Source organism: Triticum dicoccoides, chromosome 5B (genome assembly GCF_002162155.2).
Source record: "Triticum dicoccoides isolate Atlit2015 ecotype Zavitan chromosome 5B, WEW_v2.0, whole genome shotgun sequence".
In the NCBI taxonomy this organism is placed as follows: Eukaryota; Viridiplantae; Streptophyta; class Magnoliopsida; order Poales; family Poaceae; genus Triticum; species Triticum dicoccoides.
In genome coordinates, this window is record NC_041389.1 from 47,676,355 (window position 1) to 47,691,874 (window position 15,520).

The window sequence follows — 15,520 nt, forward strand, 5'->3', positions numbered from 1 at the left end:
ATAACGTTTTGGTCTAACCGGAGTGAGCGATCAGTCCCACCGAGATTGCAATGTAAACTCTCTGTTTCCCTTTTGTAACATTACGGTCTCACCGAAAAGAGCAAATCGGTCCCACCGAGTTTACCTGACCAACTCTCTGGTTAGCTAATTACCAAAATCGGTCTCACCAAGTTTGTGTAATCGGTCTCACCGAGATTACGTTATGCCCTAACCCTAACCATATCGGTCCTACCGAGTTGTATTTCGGTCCCACCAAAAATCCTAACGGTCACTAGGTTTACTAAATCGGTCTGACCGAGTTTGTTGATTCGGTCCGACCGAGATTGGTAAATTGTTTGTAACGGTTAGATTTTGTGTGGAGGCTATATATACCCCTCCACCTCCTCTTCATTCGCGAAGAGAGCCATCAGAACAAACCTACACTTCCAACTCACCAGTTCTGAGAGAGAACCACCTACTCATGTGTTGCGGCCAAGATATTCCATTCCTACCATATGAATCTTGATCTCTAGCCTTCTCCAAGTTGCTTTCCACTCAAATCTTCTTTCCACCAGATCCAAATCCTATGAGAGAGAGCTGAGTGTTGGGGAGACTATCATTTGAAGCACAAGAGCAAGGAGTTCATCATCAACACACCATTTGTTACTTCTTGGAGAGTGGTGTCTCCTAGATTGGCTAGGTGTCACTTGGGAGCCTCCGACAAGATTGTGGAGTTGAACCAAGGAGTTTGTAAGGGCAAGGAGATCGCCTACTTCATGAAGATCTACCGCTAGTGAGGCAAGTCCTTCGTGGGCGACGACCATGGTGGGATAGACAAGGTTGCTTCTTCGTGGACCCTTCTTGGGTGGATCCCTCCATGGACTCGCGCAGCCGTTACCCTTCGTGGGTTGAAGTCTCCATCAACGTGGATGTACAATAGCACCACCTATCGGAACCACGCCAAAAACATCCGTGTCTCCAACTGCATTTGAATCCTCCAAACCATTCCCTTTACTTTCTTGCAAGTTGCATGCTTTAATTTCCTTTGCCTATATACTCTTTGCATGCTTGCTTGATTTGTGTGATGATTGCTTGACTTGTCCAAAGATTGCTAAAATTTGCCAAACTCTAAAATTGGGAAAAGGTTAAGTTTTTAATTGGTCAAGTAGTCTAATCACCCCCCCTCTAGACATACTTCAAGGTCCTACAAGTGGTATCAGAGCCTTGGTCTCCATTTGCTTTGATTACCATAGCTTTTGGTGGTCATAGCATTGGTTTCACAACCTAGGAGAGTATGGCGTCTAGCGAGGGAAATTATCACTGTAGAGGTCCTTACTTTGATGGAACTAATTTTGCTAGTTGGAAGCATAAGATGAAAATGCATATTCTTGGACATAACCCCGCCGTTTGGGCTATTATTTGTATTGGCTTGCAAGGTGAATTCTTTGATGGGCGAGAGCCGAACCGTGAAGCTAATGCGGAAGAATTGAAGATGCTGCAATACAATGCTCAAGCTTGTGATATCATCTTCAATGGATTGTGCCCCGAAGAATTCAACAAAATCAGCCGTCTTGAGAATGGAAAGGAAATTTGGGACACTTTGGTTGATATGCATGAAGGTACCGACTCCGTCAAGGAATCCAAGTTGGATGTGCTCCAAAGTCAGCTTGACAAGTTCAAAATGAAGGATGGTGAAGGTGTCGCTGAAATGTACTCTAGGCTTGCTCTTATCACAAATGAGATTGCCGGCATAGGGAGTGAAGAGATGACCGATAGATTCATCATCAAGAAGATCCTAAGAGCATTGGATGGAAAATATGATAGCGTGTGCATATTAATTCAAATGATGCCCAATTACAAGAATATCAAGCCAACAGAGGTCATTGGTAGAATTGTTGCTCATGAGATGTCACTCAAGGATTAGGAGGAACTTCACAAGAAGTCAAGTGGTGCTTACAAAGCCTCATGTGAAGCCCCCACATCATCAAGTGAGAAACAAACCTTCAATGAAGAATTGAGCTTAATGGTGCAGAATTTCAACAAATTCTACAAGAGTAGAAGCAAAGAAAGAAGCTCTAAGTCAAGGTCCTACAATGACAAGAGATCTTCCAGTCGAGAGCGCAACTGCTACAATTGTGGGAGACCCGGACACTATTCCAATGAGTGTACGACACCCTACAAAAGAAGAGAAGATTCTCCAAAGAGAAGAAGTAGAAGAGAAGAATCACCGCCAAGAGAGAGAAGGTGTAGAGATGATCGTTATGAACGAAGACCCTTACGGAGAAGCAAAGATTCAGAAAGGAAGGACAAGTCATCAAAGAGCTACACAAAACGAAGACATCAAGCTCATGTTGGTGAATGGGTATCCGGTTCCGACTCTGAACATCACTCCGGGAGAAGCTATCACTCCGACTGTGAACATACTCAAGATGAAGGTGTTGCCGGTCTAGCACTTGTGTCAACCAACTCCTATGACATATTTGACTCACCAAATGAAGGAATTGGAAGATGCTTCATGGCTAAAGGCCCTAAGGTAACTCATCCCGAGTATGTTGATTTCAATAGTGATGAAGATGACTTGCTAGGTGATGATGATTTACTTGTTGACAACTCTAGTGATGAATACTATGATGAAACGTCAATTAATCATGCTAAACAAGATAAAATGAATGACAATGATAAGGAGAAGATTGAGCTTCTAACTAAAGAACTAAACACTCTTAAGTTAGCTAATGAAACTATCTTTGAAAATCATCGAGAACTTTTAAGGGCCCATGAGAAGTTACGCTTTGAAAAGCTCAATCTTGAGCAAGAGCATGAGTTCTTAAAGGCAATCAATGATGATCTTCGCAAGAAAAGTTCTTCTTATATTGCCAAGCGTTTACTCTTATCTACTTACATGCCTCAAGTCAAGTCTAGTAACAAGAATAAGAAAGATTCTTCCTCTAGTAGTAACAATGATTATGCTAAATCCAATATTGTTGCTTCTAGTAATTCTCTTAATTCCACTAATGATACTCTTAGCCAAGTTACACTTGAGCAAGAAAATAGCTTATTGAAGGGAATTATAGAGAAAGGTGTATACAAGAGCCTTGCCGGGAGTAAGCAATTCGAGGAAATTGTACGCAAGCAAGGAAGGCACCGGAAGAATCAAGGTGTTGGTTTTGAACAAAAGTTCAATGCCAATGGAGTTGAGTGGGAAGAAGATCAATACCCCAAGACGAAGTTTGTTCCTCAACAAGAGAAGTATGATCCTACTTCCTTCAAGGGGACACAAGCACAAGATGATTGAGGGAGTCCCGGATTAGGGGGTGTCCGGATAGCCGGACTACCATCATCGGCCGAACTATCATCGGCCGGACTATCATCATCGACCGGACTCCAAGACTATGAAGATACAAGATTGAAGACTTCGTCCCGTGTCTGGATGGGACTTTCCTTGGCGTGGAAGGCAAGCTTGGCGATACGGATACGTAGATCTCCTACCATTGTAACCGACTCTATGTAACCCTAGCCCTCTCCGGTGTCTATATAAACCGGATGGCTCTAGTCCGTAGGACACAACAACAACCATTACAATCATACCATAGGCTAGCTTCTAGGGTTTAGCCTCCTTGATCTCGTGGTAGATCCACTCTTGTAAACATCCACAATATCAATATCAATCAAGCAGGACGTAGGGTTTTACCTCCATCAAGAGGGCCCGAACCTGGGTAAAACATTGCATCCCTCGTCTCCTGTTACCATCCGCCTAGACGCACAGTTCGGGACCCCCTACCCGAGATCCGCCGGTTTTGACACCGACATTGGTGCTTTCATTGAGAGTTCCTCTGTGCCGTCACCGATAGGAAGGATGCCTCTTCCCGTCTTCAAGGACGGCATCTTCGCCGATGGAGCCTTGGCCGCCGGCCAAACTATCCGGCTAGGAGGTTTTCTTATGACCGCTTGTCCGGCCGCCGCTTCAACGACGACCTCTTGTGTCATCGAGAGCAATCTTCACGTCAACTCGGAATTCGCCGAGCAGTTAGATCCAGCAGAGCTCTCGTCAGTAAACGAACTCTTGGATCGGATCGCCGCCCTGCGAGTCGCTACAGACTACAATCGGATCGGGCTTAAAACCGATCTGAGAGAGATTAACTCTCCCCAGGTTACCCACCACGTCACGGTGGTGGAGGAACATCGCGATGATCCTTCTCCCATATTGAAAACTAGTCGTGTCCGGGCTACCGAACCCTCCATGTCGGATTCCCGCAGAGGAGCGGATTCCGATCAAGCTCTAAACATAAAGTCAGGCATCAGACCGGACTCGTTAGACAACGTTCCACTTTCCAAGCTTCCAAATTCGGAAACTTCTCGGCCCTTGAGCCTCGAGATGGGCAGGGTCCCGGACTCAATTAGGCCCGCCCGTCCCGATATATGTGATCTATCTCTAATCCGGCAAGAGCCAGCCGAAACAGTACATCATTACTGGGCCAGATTCCTCCTGGTCATGGACCGGATAAAGGACTGCCGAGAGGAAAACGCAATCTCGATCTTTTGCAACAATTGCACGGACAGGGGAATCTTGAACGCCATCAGCCATCGTGAAATCACACGTTTCGCCGACTTGGCATCCATAGTGCGAAAGTACTGTGCCATAGAAAGTTTCCGGAAAACCGAAGATAGGTTTTGGGATAATCCGGCCCCGAACATAGCCCCAGTCCGCAACAAAAGGGTGCATTACACTCAGGCACCAAGTACAAGAACCAAAAAACAGAAGCCCCTTAAAGGGAATGGAACCGTACTGGAAGGATGGCTCAGCAAACCCTGTACAATTCACAGTACCAAGGGCGCCACCCCAACACATAGCCTTCGTGCATGTTGGATATTACGGCAGGTGGCCAAAGTGGCGAGGAGCTTCTAGCCCCGCGAAACCACACCAACAATACCGGTACGGTATCAATAGTCTTCGAGACTTTCGCATCAAACAATATGCGGAAACGAACAATCCACAGCCTTGCCGAAGTCTACCAAGTAGCAACAACAAATCCTTGGAGCGACGCGGCCATCACCTTTAACGCCAGCGACGAACCTAAATTCCGAACAGCCCGAGCACCAACCGCATTGGTCCTCAGTCCAATAGTGGACGGCTTTCGACTTACCAAGGTACTCATGGATGGTGGCAGCGGATTGAACCTCATTTACGAGGAAACTCTTCAAAAAATGGAAATAGACTAGAGCCACATGAGCGAAGCAGCACAACCTTCAGAGGAATAATCCCTAGCTGGGAAGCACGCTGCACCGGAAAAATCACACTCGATGTGGTGTTCGGCTCACCGGACAATTACAGGTCCGAAGAAATCACGTTCCAAGTGGCCCCGCTCAACAGCGGATACCATTCTATATTAGGACGAGAGGCGTTCACAATTTTCCAAGCCGTACCCCATTACGGGTACATGAAGCTCAAAATGCCTGGGCCCGGTGGGATAATCACTCTCGTTAGTGATCCGGATATAGCACTCCGCGCCGAAAATAAAACAGCCGCATTAGCCCTGGAGGCACTATCCGAAGCCCTAGCGGCAGAGGAACTCACCGCGCTGCGCGCTACGGTGCACAGAGACGATGTGATACTCGATAAGAGATCCAAGTCCACCTCCTTTAAACCAGCGGACGAAATTATAAAATTCTAGGTCCACCCAACGGACCCGACAAAGACGGCCTCCATCGGGGCAAAGTTGAACCCTGATGTAGACGCCGCGCTGCGAGAATTCCTTCCGGAAAATTGGGACATTTTCGCCTGGCATCCTTCAGATATGCCAGGAATCCCTCGCAGGCTGGCAGAGCATAGCCTAAACATCCTAAAAGGGTTCAAGCCAGTCAAACAGGCTCTTCGACGATTTTCCGAACCCAAAAGACAGGCAATGGGAGAAGAACTAGCCAAACTATTGGAAGCCGGATTCATCAGAGACATCAAACATCCGGATTGGCTAGCAAACCTGGTAATGGTACCAAAGAAGGACAGATCCTGGCGCCTATGTGTCGATTTCAAAGACCTAAATAAAGCCTGCCCAAAGGATCCCTTCCCCCTCCCCCGCATCGACCAAATCATCGATGCCACTGCAGGGCACGATTCATTGTGCTTCCTGGACGCATACTCCGGCTATCATCAAATCAAGATGGCAGAAGCGGATCAAGCCGCAACGGCGTTCATTACTCCATATGGACCATTCTGCTTCAACACGATGCCCTTCGGACTTAAAAACGCCGGCGCAACATATCAGCGCATGATTCAGACATGTCTGGCCACCCAGATCGGCAAAACAGTAGAGGCATACGTAGACGACGTAGTCGTCAAAACCAAACACGGCGAAACTCTAGAAGACGACTTGAGGGTCACATTCGACAACCTCCGAGCATATGACATCAAGCTGAATCCGGAAAAATGCGTTTTTGGTGTACCAGCCGGAAAGCTCTTGGGCTTCATTATATCCAGTAGAGGAATTGAAGCAAATCCGGCCAAAATCCGAGCCCTATCACAGTTGGATATTCCAAAAAACCCCAAACAGATCCAGAAATTGACTGGATGCGTGGCGGCTCTCAGCCGCTTTATCTCCCGCCTAGGAGAAAAGGCATTGCCCCTCTATCGCCTCCTCAGGCACACCGAACACTTCGAGTGGACGGATGCTGCCACTGCCGGACTCGAAGAAATAAAGGCCATATTGGCAACGAATCCGGTCCTGGCTGTGCCCAACCTGGGAGAACCTATGTTGTTATACATCGCGGCAACACATCAAGTAGTAAGCGCGGTGCTCGTCGTAGAACGAGAGACAGAAGGGCATAAATTCCCTCTTCAAAAACCAGTGTACTACGTATCCACTGTTTTAACCCCCTGCAAGTCCCGTTACCCGCACTATCAAAAGATAGCGTATGCGGTGTCCATGGCATCCCGGAAGCTCCGACACTACTTTCAAGAGTGTTCGATAACAGTGGCCTCCGAAGTACCCCTAAATGACATTATAAATAACCGCGACGCAACGGGCAGGATTCTAAAATGGGCCATTGAGCTCTTACCATTCGACATAACTTACAAACCCCGGCGAGCTATAAAGTCGCAAGTTTTGGCTGACTTTGTCGCTGAGTGGACTGAAGCCGAACTCCCTAAAGAGTACGGCGCATACTCCAATTGGATTATGCATTTCGACGGCTCCAAAATGTTGGCCAGATTGGGGGCTGGCATCGTACTAACGTCCCCAACCGGGGACAGATTCCAATACGTACTTCAGATAATGTACACGGACTCCAACAACGCAGCCGAATACGAGGCCCTCTCACATGGCCTCCGGATGGCAATCTCCATGGGCATCCAACGCCTAGAGGTGCGCGGGGACTCAAACCTCACAATATCCCAAGTAAATGGAGACTTGACGCCAAGGATCAAAAAATGGCAGCCTATCGCAACGCTGTCCTTAAAATGTCAGCTCGGTTCGAAGGACTTGAATTCCACCATGTAGCCAGAGATAATAACCAAGCGGCCGATGTATTGGCACGCATCGGCGCAAAACGTGACACTGTCCCTCCAAATATCTTCCTAGAACGGCTATTCAAGCCATCCGTACTATGGGAAGAGGAGTCCGGAAATAACAAACCGGAGGCGGCCGCAGAGCAATCTGACATAACCGGCGATCCAGCCGACGAAACAACACCCTCAGCTCACGACATAATGGCAGTAATCGCCCCATGGACAGAGCCGTTCCTAGCCTACTTGCTTAGGCAGGAACTCCCCGAAGACCATAATGAGGCCCGCTGCGTAGTCCGGCGATCTAAAGCCTACAAGGTCCATGAGGGAGAACTCTATAAGAAAAGCACAACCAGAGTCCTTCAAAGGTGTATCTCCGAAGAGGAAGGGCGAGACCTCCTGGCTGAAATTCACGCCGGACTAGGCGGACACCACGCCGCAGCCCGGGCCCTTGTAGGAAAGGCATTCCGTACAGGATTTTATTGGCCGATGGCCCGGGCAGATGCTCAGGACTTAGTCCAAAGATGCGTCGGTTGTCAGCTCTTTGCTAATCAGAGCCACATGCCACCCACCTCCCTCAAAACTATACCCATTACCTGGCCGTTCGCGGTCTGGGGGCTTGACATGGTTGGACCACTTAAAGGGGGAACCCACAAGCAAAGGTACCTATTGGTCATGGTGGATAAATTCACCAAATGGATAGAGGCCAAGCCAGTTAAAACGGCAGAGTCCGGACCAGTGATAGACTTCATATCCGGGGTAGTACACCGTTATGGTGTCCCCCACAGCATCATCACCGATAATGGCACGAACTTCACGGCCGATGAGGTTAAATCATGGTGCAAAAATATGGGCATCAAGCTCGATTACGCTTCAGTCTATCATCCTCAAACCAACGGTCAAGTGGAACGAGCAAATGGTCTAATAATGAGCGGCATCAAACCCAGACTAGTGCGGTCCCTTACGAAATCTGACACACACTGGGTAGAGGAGCTCGACTCCGTACTTTGGGGGCTGCGGACAACGCCTAACCGTACTACCGGATTCACACCATTTTTTATGGTATACGGCGCAGAAGCAGTTTTGCCCTGCGACATCATTCATGACTCACCTCGAGTGCGCATGTACGAAGAAAGAGAAGCCGAGTTGGATCGGCAGGACAGCTTGGACGCATTGGAGGAAGAACGCGACATCGCCAAGGCTCGTTCCGCATTCTATCAGCAGCAGGCTCGAAGATACCAAAGCAGAGAAGTACGGGCCAAGACTTACAACGTTGGCGAACTAGTTCTACGCCTGCCGGACAAGAAAAAGGACAAGCTCAAGCCCAAATGGGAAGGCCCCTTCATCATCGATAAAGTCTTGACCGGCGGAGCGTACCGTCTACGAAATGCGTCGGATAACCGACTCGAGCTGAACCCATGGAATGCAGCCCGCCTCCAAAGATTCTATGCCTAGCGCCGGACTAAGAGTTCGTCCCTTTCCCCCGTCCAATTTTTTTTTACTTTAGCTGCCTTTTGTTTATCTTTTTCTTCTCAACCCTATTCATCAAAGCCTTAAAAGGCCTACTTGCGCATCGATCGCGCGCAATTGATGTGCTATCCGCACTCATTATACCTGGGGGCTTCTTTACCAGAAGCTTAATTATAAGGGCTTCATGCCCAACACATGTGTCAAGCCTCCACATGTACCTTTTATTCACCATTATATGCATCGATATGACTTAAGTTTTGGCCAAGCTGGGTTGCATGGCTCCTGTGCTTACCCCTACGTTCCCGATTGTTCGGCTAGGAGGTAAAGGGAGCACCTTTGCGATTGTTACTGCCAGGTCAGCCAGATGTGTACCTCAGACTGGGTGAAGCCGAAAGCTAGCGTTCTTAAGGGAATATTCGGTCGGTGACTTAAAAGATAATTTTCTATCCACTTATTTATCTGCCCCCAGATGTTTTTCTTCTTTTTTCGCAGTCCGGACATGCACTTTAGGGCATGCCACCCCCAGAGGAAAGGAACCCTTAACGGAACTATTCTCCCTGGAAGATGTTTCTTACTACCCATGTAATATAACATAACTAGTTGGGCACTTGTCTGATAAAGCACTAATGACCCCTATGCCTGGTCTCCATGCATACCCCGGTTGTTTCATAACTGAGAAGGTATTCGGACACACTCCGGACTCTAGGGTCCCGAGGTCGAAGCGAAAAGGTCGGCAAAGACAAACGATCTACAATCCGGCTAGAAGGCATTTTACATGTCATTTTATAATACATTGTCAAATCGACTGATTGTATTCTTCCTCAATCCCGTCTAATAGGTTGTCTAATTTACAGTCCTGTTGGGAAAATTTAGCGGCCAACTCTAGTTGGCCGTATACTAAACTCACAGGGATCTCCTTCCCATCGGGCCCCACAGGTCCGACTTTGGCCATGTGGTTGGGATCCGCCTTCTTGTACCGCGTCTTTACCATGGCCCAGGCTCCCTGAAGCTTCTCCGCAAGCTCCCCAAGACCCTCGGGTAAGGAGAAGGCTGGCCATAAAGCCTGGATGACGCCGCTCATTGCCTGCCGAACTCATTCGATCAGTTGCAACAATTCGGGAAGTTGATCACCCGTTGATACGGGCATCTCCTCCGCAGGGCGACCTGTGAGCATACCTGCAGACATATTCTGTCAAATTGACTTCCTCGCGAACTCTTCTTTTCAAAGGAGTTCGCTCAAGCACTTACTATAGATGCCGCAACGAAGCCGCTGATTCTCCTTAACGGAGCCCGGCAGCTCGGCCTGAACACCTTTCAGCTCTTCTCCAAGCTGGGCATGGGCATCCTGGAGCTTGTTCCTTTCATGCTGCATCTTATGCAGCACCCTCTCACCAGCCTTTAGTTGGCGCAGAAGTTCTTGCCTGTCCGGATCTTGTCCGGCAGCACTTGCAACGTCATTTTTTAGACTTGCGCAAAGGCCAAACGCTACTTATCTTTCTAAAATAATGCGTTACCAGGAGAGGTCCCTGTGTTTCCTCCTGCGCCAGAGAGTGCGGCCTCAAGTTGGGCCTTGCACTCTTACAGCTCCTGAGACAGTTGGGTATTCTTCTCGGTAAGATCCTACGTTTCATATGATCCTTAAATCAGTTAATATAACTACTTTAAGTCTCGGGGGCTACTGGCATATATAACTATTAAATTCTCTTACCCGTATGTCTTTTACATACTGCTCCGTGGCTCTGGTAAAACCATCTTGAGCAGCACGAAGGTGCGCGTCCCCTGCGTTAAAGGCATTCAACGCCTCGGGGGAGAAGCATGCTCACGAAATACTGTCCGGCGGCGCCTGTGATTCATGGCACTCTCCACCTCAGACTTGGTGGCGGACAGTCTGTCGGCGTCCTCCGTCGGAGGAACGTCCGGCTCGCGCCTTGCGCTCGCCTCCCCCTCCAGAGCAGGTGCTGGAGCCTGGCTGGTAGAGGTTGGATTGGCAACCTCCACGCCCGCAGTCCGGTGGGCTCTTTTTTCCCTACAAAAGTCATGAGCACTCAAACGCTTCCTAGGAATGTTGCTCTAAATAATGAATTGTGAGCTACACCTTTGCGGCGACGTTTCAGTCCGCGCCGCGCTCCTCTTCCGCCTACTGGTCCGGACTGGCCTTTGTTGGTGAGCCACCGCGGGCTCGGCTTCTCGCCCTAGGGGCGCCTCCTGCACAGCGCCATCATATACGGTGGTCAGAAATAAGCAAGGAAGGAATGACGGTGTCAGGACTTCGGTCGCAATCACCTGGGAAGCCGGATATAGTCTGGGATAGTCGGCCATGATGGCGACTAAAGCATTGTCCATGCTGAGTTGGTGGAACACCCCGTCGATTAGCTCCACCTTTATGTCCGGATCCTCTTCGCAGGCCGGATCCCAGGATCTCTCTGGATCCTCGGGTTGCGGAGCTGGACTTAGCATGTCCTCCACGATCCGGCGCAGCTCCTGCATCGAAAGAAGAACACAATATAAGAAACTTAAGTTTCAAAAAGCATGGGTCGGGCACGCAGAGTGTTCGCTTACCCAAGGCCGGGGATTATTCATGGAGAACCCATTTAACGGGTTCGTCCGAAGGAAATCCTCCTTCTCCCCCTTATACAGGCTGGACAGGATCGTCACCAGGTCTTCGACCGAATCCGGCCCTTTGCGGCCATGACGGGTGGCATCGTCCTCCCCGTTGAAATCCCACATGGGGTGGCCCCTGTATTGTAGTGGCTGCACCCCCCGCATAATGCATGTTGCCATGACTCCAATCATGGTCAACCCGGAATGGGCCAGTAACCTTATTCGGCCCATCAAATAATGGACGCTCTTGTCTTCCTCCAGTAAGGCGTTTCTTCAGAGGAGCATTGCTGAACTCCGGGAGGCCGATCCGAACAGGGACCGGCAGCGGAGCATCTTCTATATAAAACCATTCCGAAGGCCAGTCTTCGGACGCCTTCTTAGGGGTTCCGGATGGATATCCGGTCCCGGCAATGCGCCATATTTCGGCGCCGCCCACTTGATATATGGACCCCTCGTGAGAGCGGGGTACAAGGCAGAACAACCTCTTCCACAGCGCAAAATGGGGCTCGACGCCCAGGAATAGCTCGCAAAGAGCTACGTAACCCGCAATATGCAGGATTGAGGCGGGCGTGAGGTGATGAAGCTGGAGTCCGTAGAACTCCAGGAGCCCGCGGAGGAATGGATGTACAGGAAATCCGAGCCCCCTTATCAGATAGGGGACGAAGCATACCCGCTCCCCTTTGTTGGGACTTGGGGTAACCTCCGCTTGCTTCGCACCTTTGTAGGTGGCCAGCCCGAGTCGAACCGGAACCATAAAGGCCGGAGGGAGATATCCCCCCGCTTGGAGCTTCACCAGCTCGTTGTGCGGAACAGAGCATCTCCTCCAATCTCCTGGCAAAGGGCTGGGAGCGCGAGAAGAGGAGCCGCGTTGACGGTCCATGATGGAATGGATTCTTGGTCGAAAGCGCTCCGATGAGTATTTGCGGGAGGAAGATGGTGATTTGGATCTGGATTCTTGCCTCCCTTATAGGCAGATTATTTGCACAACTAGGGGGTAAAACATAAAAGACACCCTGGCTTTTCACATTCGCGCGACGCGTGGAAGAAGGCCATTATTGGGCGTGGAAGCCAAGACGCGCAACATTGATGAGGAAGCCGGACACTGTTCGGCAGGTACGTAGAACTTGAAGGAGAACCCGCCTTGCAACGCCGAAGACTACACACATGCTGGACTTATCGTCATTGAAGCCTGGTTCGGGGGCTACTGAGGGAGTCCCGGATTAGGGGGTGTCCGGATAGCCGGACTACCATCATCAGCCGAACTATCATCGGCCGGACCATCATCATCGACTGGACTCCAAGACTATGAAGATACAAGATTGTCGTGTCCGAATGGGACTTTCCTTGGTGTGGAAGGCAAGCTTGGTGATACGGATACGTAGATATCCTACCATTGTAACCGACTCTATGTAACCCTAGCCCTCTCCGGTGTCTATATAAACCGGATGGCTCTAGTCCGTAGGACACAACAACAACCATTACAATCATACCATAGGCTAGCTTCTAGGGTTTAGCCTCCTTGATCTCGTGGTAGATCCACTCTTGTAAACATCCACAATATCAATATCAATCAAGCAGGACGTAGGGTTTTACCTCCATCAAGAGGGCCCGAACCTGGGTAAAACATCGTGTCCCTCGTCTCCTGTTACCATCCGCCTAGACGCACAGTTCGGGACCCCCTACCCGAGATCCGCCGGTTTTGACACCGACAATGATCTTCCACCACAATACCACAAGAACAAAGGCAAGGACAAGCTTCAAGAGGAGATTGATACATTTGAAGAAGCACCTAAGGCCTTGGTCAAGTGGGTTCCCAAGACTACGTCAAGTTCTACTTCATCAAGCACAACTACTACACCAAGTATTACCATCAAGATGATGTGGATCCCAAAGAAGAAGAACTAGAGAGTTTTTGAGGGTGACTCTGCCAACATTCTTCACTCATACCATTATGGCAAGGACAAGTGCAATCAACTTCCACATCTTGCACGAGTTCAAGGAGTCACAAACTCTCATGTTGGTAAGGCAAGGGACAAGGTAACCTAATGTTTTCATGGACATCATATTATGTGTGCATCACTCTATGTCTATGGATATTCTTGTTTGTTCCTTGTGGGACTAACCCGTGTAGGTATTGAAATTGCAACTCACTCCAAAGGATTGCTCCAAAAGATCTACATCAATATTGAGCATCCACATCTTCAACACCTACATGAAGTCATCATCGACAAAACCCAAGGTTAGTTCATCCCTCTAAGGGGGGATCTCACATCTAGGGGGAGCTTAACACTAAAGAATTGAGTCAAAGCAACTCTAATGATGTGAACACATCAATGCATTATGTAAAAGTGGTAACCCCACTTGAGCTTAAACGATGAGTATGACCTATGATCAAATGTTCTCATTTGACTCCTAAGTCAATATACTCATATATAGATGACCTAGTCATCGCCAATTGTTTGATAGATGCTAGAATTGGTTGTGCATGCTTTGCCACATATTTCATTTGTCATTTTATTGCGTGAGCATGTTGGTTGCATATTTTACTCATTCAAGGACATCCACTTGTTGTTTTGATTGATTGGTTTCTTTTTCTTTGGCCAAGTGGATGGACAAGAATGCCTAAGAACCTTCTCTAGCTATCTATGCTTTTCTCGTCTCAAACTCTATTCATGCTACATCACAAAATTTGATCAAGTCAGATTCGAACCACTCTGTGTGAGGAGCACTTGGAGTCCCCGATTCGTCATAGACTTAAACTTCCAAAACTTCTTTGTGATTTTCGGTCTGACCGGTTCCTCCATTTCGGTGCTACCGAGATCACTAAGTCGATCTAGGTTTTCAATCTCGGTGCAACCGATTTGAACTTTTCGGTCACACCGAGTTGCTGTAACTGTTAACAGTTATGCATCTCGGTGCCACCGAGTTGTTCCACTCGGTCACACCGACAGTGTCGGGCTATATATACTCACGGGCAAATTTTGGAAAACTTTCTCCGAAACTCCTCGCCCGCGCATAGCTCGCTCTGCCTACTAGGTCTACGAATCGTCGACTTCGTCGCCAGCCGCCTCCTGTCGCTGGTCTCCGCCGCCGTCAACGGATTTCTTCTCCGCCGTTGCCGCCGTAGCGAGTTCACTGCCGAACTAGGGTATGAACTCGATCACAATGCTATCCTCATCTAATTCTCAGCACATTGTGTTCGTAATGCATCTTGCCACGATTGAGATACTCCTATCCAGTCAATGTGATCCTTAGAATATATGGGATTCGAAAATTTAGGGTTAGGTTTTCGCCGAAACCATCTCAGACCCACCGAGTTGAAAAACTTGGTCCCACCGATTTGGCTAACGCCATTGCACTAGTAAGTCTCGGTCTGACCGAGAATTACAAATCGGTGTGACCGATTTTAGAACTTTGTGAAACCCTAGCAGTCTCGGTGCCACCGAACTGTGACTCGGTCTGACCGAGTTCACTAGTTTAGGTTCCAAAACTGCTTTAGTATCACCGAGTTTGAAAATTGGTAGATCCGAAATGCTTTCTATGGAAACTAAAACTAAGTTTTCTGAATCATTCTTTTGCAAAAATCTCTGCATTTTGTGATGCTCATCCACTCTATCTCCTCTACAACTATTCACAGGGTCAGCAGTTAGTGATTTGCAGCATGTCAGACCAAAGTGATAGTTAGAACAAGTCAGCAGAGCAGATTCACATGAGGGAGGGCACTAGTCCCTCTAGCAGCTCAGATGAAGGGAGCAGAAGCACTCCAAGCAACTTGCCCAAAGCAGCCACAAGAGCTAGAAGGAAGAGAACCTCAGACTCTGAGGATGAGGATTATGTTGCTGTTAAAGATGAGGCTACTTCCAAGAAGGTAGTGCTCAAGAAGGTGCTCAGCTCAACTGCAGTAAAGCCAGGCATGAAGATCAAAAGGCCAGCAGGAAGATAGCCAATGTCCAAAGCCAGAGGATCGACTCAAGT